The following is a 6,000-nucleotide window of genomic DNA, read 5'->3' as shown; positions in this document are numbered from 1 at the left end:
TGTAGATCCACATCATGCTCTCCCATCCCCTCGACTGGAATCATCTGAACTATGTCTGGCTCTGGGGCATGCACTGGTATAGGAGGTAACTATGGTGGTGGTGGTAACTCCTGCTCAATACCCGGTATAAACTGATGCTCAATAGGTAAAGGAACTATCGGCTCGAAGAACTCAAAACGATCAAACATCTCTATGGGGTCATGAACTATCCCCGGAACTGGTGGTACCGGCTCCTGTGGCAATAGTGGTGGAGGTGGTAGAGGAGGAAACATATACTCAAATACTAGAGGTATGACTGGTGCTGCTGGTCCAGTGACTGTCCTCTCGGAAGATGCAGAATAACCAGAAGATGCCATCTGATAATATACCAAAGAAAAGAAAAGGTCACTAACAATCCTAAGATTCATATTTCCCTATTCTAATTTGACCTAAATCTTAATACTATTCTTCCTAATTTGACTATCTTTATCTTATATGATCTCCCTATCCTATCTTAATCCTAATGTGCTTGTTTTCAGGGACCAAACCTACAGCTCTGATGCCAAACTGTAACGCCCTCCAGACCCGGGGTATAAGTCTGGGGGTTACGAGCTAATCACCAAACCTGTACAAGCTTATTAATAAATAATAAAGAAATGAAACTAAACCCCTTTAACACTAACCAGGACCTTTTTAGGTTGAAGTATGAAAATAAGAACCACTAACTACTTTTATTACAAACCAACATTTAAAATCTTACAAACTCTCTTTATTACAAACCATTATCTAATTTATTTTTAAACTAAGTTCAACTTTTATTCAAACACGCATACTATCTATCAACACTCTACCTGCTCGGGCAACTCAAAACTTTCTTCCTGAATTGGGATCAACACCTTGGGTATGAGAGGATCCCGAGGCTTGACCCGCTTCTTTACCACTCGTGTCCTGATGGGTTTCATATTCCTTCTTAACTGAAAACAATAAGGTGAATAACAACAAAAAAGGGTGAGCCAAAAATTGCTCAACAAGTCCATAAAATATAAACAGTGTTAAAGCATTATAATTGGATCCGTAACCCAGGTATATCTGCAAAGATATAACCTCATAAGAACAGAAAGAAGGCCATTACTGGCGAATGCAAACGAACTAAACTGGACTCAAGTTCGCAGCTATACCCTGCTGATGAGCCAGGATACAGTGCAGATCTATATCTCACTATAAAGATCCTGTCGGGCACCCAGGCACTACGGCCCATCTCAAGGATCCGGTTATGTCCCGGTCCTTAGGATTAAGTAGACTTAATCCCAAAAGTAGTATTATCCAGTCCCTGGAATAGCAACCGGAACCAATCGGTATGCTTTGATATATTCTAATCACCAGAATATATCAATAATTATGAGTAACAATTGGAATATGAATAATAAATTCAAATGAAAAGAATAATTCAAGAATTAAACTGAGATATGAATAAAGGAATTAAAATAGTGCAAAAAGAATCTGAAGAGAATATCACTATTCTGGAAAATAGAATAGGGGAGAAACTTGCCTTTTGCGTGACTTACTGCAATTAACTCACTTTCGTCTATCACCTACTCGACCTGCCTTGCTGGCTTAGCTTCTGTTGGCAAAATAGACTGGTTAAGTCATTTTGTACTTCAATTGCATCTTGAATCGACTTCATTTCGTTCCTATTATCTACCCATACACTTATGACCGACTCGTATATTACATATAAGCAAGTAAGACTCGATTAACCACATAATACACATAAGCACATACTCATTTGTATAGCTACAATAATTTTTAGAATCAAAATCGACTCGCTGATTGCTACATTGATCACCTTTTGCTTCATTTCCCATTTTTCCGGAATTTTTCGGATTCGTCTCGGTACGTATTTCGACTGATAATCAAGCAAATACTAGAATCAGCTAATTTCTAGAAGAAATTAGATCTTTATATTATTTTTAATGAAAAGAATTCATTTTTCTGAGTAAAATGACTTTCGTTTCGCTCAAATCGGACTAACGGTTGAATTATTATCAATTAAACACTGCTAATTCAATTTATTATTTAATATAAATAATTATTGCTAATTTTTAAATCCAAAATAATTTTTTAAAATAATTATTTAAGAAAATCAAAGTCAAAAATAATTTTTTTATAATTTTTGGAGTTAAAATGAAGAAGTTACGATTTATTGAAAATTATGTGATCAATTATCGAAATAATTAATCACTTTAAAATATTTAATAAATAAATAACCAATAAATAACTAATAAGTAATTATTTAATAATTTAAAATAATTAATCCCTAATTATTAGGATTAATCACAATTTATTACAAATATTTACAACTTATCATTATTTATTCGATTAGATCGATTATAAATAAATAATCGATACAACTAGTTGTTACATTATTTATCGGATAATCAGTTATTATTTGAATCATAATCCAACTCAACAATCAATTACTCGTATAAATACGAGTTATTCACCTTTCTCGTAGAATTATTGAATTATTACGATTATTATTACAACTTATACGATTTAATCGATTATCGGTATTTAATTATTCGTTACGAATAATATTTATTATAATATTCTTCGAATAATTAACTATCGTTCGAATAATAATAATAATAATATAACTCATCGTTCAATTACTCGTATAGATATGAGTTACACGTAATATTCACTAATTATCGGATTATTAATCGTATTATTTAATCCTTATTTATTAATTAATTACCTAATTATTAATTAATTACATAATTATTAATTAATTAGATAACTAATAAATAATTAGATAAATAATTAACTAATTAAATAAATAATTAAATTCGAATTTCTAAATTAATAAAATAATTCATAAATTATTTACAAAAATATTTTAGATTTTTAAATCTAATTTTTATTTGATTTTTAGAATTATTAAAACCTGATTTTAATATACTAAAATATAATTAATTAATAAAATTTGCAGAAACAGAATTCTGGAAATCAGGTTGGGGATTTTAGGATCAAACCCGGGTCGAAACCGGGTTGCAAACCGGGTCGTACCCGGGTCGCGAAGAACACAGACCCAGCTGCCCAGAATCCGGCAACAATGGCCGGTTCCGGCGAGCCTCGTTTCCCCCTCCAAACAGCACGATTTCGATCAGGAATTTCAGGGTTTCTCTCCCCCGTGACTGCAGAAACATGACCCTGCCCCCAGTTGCCTTCCACCGTCCCTGCTTCGCCTTCTCCGGCCAACACCGCTTCCATCGCCGGCGAGCTCATCGGAAAAACGTTTCTTACTAAATCGTAAACCAAAATTCACAAAACTGGTGCCAAAACAAAGCTACAGAGTTCTAGAATCGAACCCAACAATTAATAGCAATCAAAAACATCTACAATTCATCCAAAAACGAAATCAAATTTACTAAAAACCATGAACTCGGGAAGCACCTTCCAGGGGTTATTCGAACCAATTAATCATGCCAAATCATTCCCAACATCAATATAAAGCTATACCACTCCTCAAAACAAGCAAACGATTCTTAAATCAAATATTCCTAAAATAAACATAAACCCTAGAAAATCGAATTAAAAATCAACGCAATAAAACACAAAATTGATGACAGAATTAGAAAGTAGAGATCAAGAGCTTTGCAACGACTACTTACATGATTGATTTGGAGATCAGAAACACGATGAAATTACTGCTTGAAGTCAAGAACTCAAGAACCCTAATTTCTGAATTTGGGAATAATTTGCAGAATTAATGAATTAATTAATAATAATTAGGGTATTTATAGTGTGAAAAATAATACTCCTAAATAAAATTAAGGGGTTAATTATACATTTAATAAAAATATTTGGCCCTAATTTTTATTATTTTTGGGTATTAAAATTTAATTTATAAATATTTTATATATACAATATATATGCCAAAAATTCCCAAAAATTATGAATAATGTAAAAATACAAAGAAATGGTATAAATAAAAGTCCTATAATTTTATAAAAATAAAAATGTGATTTTTGTGGGGTTTTTAACACCCAATAGGGCCCGGAAATGTCATTTTTCGTAAAACGAGAAAATTTATAAAATATCTAGATGTTCAGAATAATGCGATTGCAAAAGCCGTTTGATAAAAAATAGGGCCCATTATTTTATTTGAAATACTGGCTTTAAAATCATTGTTTGGGTCGTAAAACGTTTGAAATGAAACCTATGAATACGAAATAAAACATCTGAAAAATACAGTAAAAATACAGAAATGACACGGAATACACGTAACACATAACAAACAGGGTTTAACAGATAATCACACATAAATGACATATTAATACACATATTTTATTATAAATATGATATAATACAACGTAAATTTCCCGGTCGTTACAAGAAGCAGCAGTACCTTGGAGTGAAACTCCTAGAGGATAGGAGTGGACTAAGGAATGGAACTCAGTTACCTTTGTTCCATCCGAAAAGATTCTTGCTGAGCATTTGGCAAAAGCTGATGAGATGTTAATTAATGATGATTTCAAGACACAGCTTTGAGTCACTGCATTGAGTACTAGACATCTGCAACTCATACAGAGTTACATAAAATTCAGAAAGAATTGCTCAAGCAAGAAACGGTTAAGAAAATTGACAAGAAAACTTTCTTCCAACCTACCTTTGACAGAGTTGCTTACATTGAGAAGACCCAAGAGAAGCAGCAATCTCAGATTGATGATATTTTGAAAAATCAAGCTTCTCGGCAATCTCAACTCAATGAAATCCAATCCTCAGTGGAATTGCTTGTCTCTCTTCTCTTACCTGCTGATGCCAAAAAAGGGGGAGAAAGTAATTAAGTCCAAATGCAAAACTGATCAGACACTGAAGGGGAAGGATGATGAAAAAGATGACTAGGGAAACTCTGGAATGGGTGGAGGTCATGGTCAAGGTAGAAGTTTCTCATCAAGAAGAGCTGAAATTACAAGTCACAGGACAAGTTCTGATGCTGGAAAAAAAATTACTTCTGCTACTGGTAAAAGGATAAGTTCTGATGAACTTTTGGATCTTGATGAAGAAATATCAAGATAGTTATTTCTTAAAGAAAATCCAGGAATGGACTTTGAGAGTCTGATGGAAGAAGAAGCTAGACTTAAGTCAGAAAAAGTCAAATCTAAATCTGAAGCTTCTGTTGGTAAAGAGAAACTTCCAAAGGCCAAAGGCATTGTGATAAAAGAAAGAATAAATCCTGAAGCAACCAAGGCTAAATCACAATTGCAGATAGATCCAAGGTCCAAGGGCAAAGAGAAAGTTGGTGAACCTATCAAGGTTTATGTGCCTCCTGTGGATGAAGAAATTACTGTTGAAGATGCTAATCTTGCTCTGACTTCAAGAAAAATTTCTAAGACAACCTCTAACATGGCTCAAGTTGTTCAGAGTAAAGATATAGTTAGTTCTGATATCTCAAAGAAGCAAGTAACCTCTGACATAGCTCAAGTTAACTTGATATCAGAAGATAAATCAAAGGAAACCTCTGACATTGCTCATGTTAAACCTTCAAAGATACTCCTACCAGGATTCACCAAAGCCAAATAGACTCAACCTTTGAAGACTGCTGTAAGTGGTTTTGAAGCAAGAGTGGTTACTGGAAAGGAAGCAAGAGATAAATATGGATTGGGTAGTGCTGATGAAAGAAGAATACAGAACACAACCAATGATCCAACTTCCTTAAGTGAACCAGGTATTGGAGCAACTCCTGAAAGATTAAATCAACTAGAATCTGTACAGATGGTTTACCATACCTACTTGAGAGAACACATCTTGTTGTACTTCATGACAGATGGTAGGATTTATCATATAAGGGAAAATGCCATTCCACTGAAGTATTTTGAAGAATTGGAACATGTATTATTCTTACTTCAAGTGAATGACAAAATAACAGAAAGTACTGCAAACTATTTGAAGAGTCAAATTCAAAAACAGAAAAGGCTTTATTCTGTTAAGTCTGACAGCATATATCTTGCAAAGTAC

This window comes from Apium graveolens, chromosome 9 (assembly GCF_009905375.1).
Source record: "Apium graveolens cultivar Ventura chromosome 9, ASM990537v1, whole genome shotgun sequence".
NCBI classification, from domain to species: domain Eukaryota; kingdom Viridiplantae; phylum Streptophyta; class Magnoliopsida; order Apiales; family Apiaceae; genus Apium; species Apium graveolens.
This window is presented reverse-complemented; position numbering follows the sequence as displayed.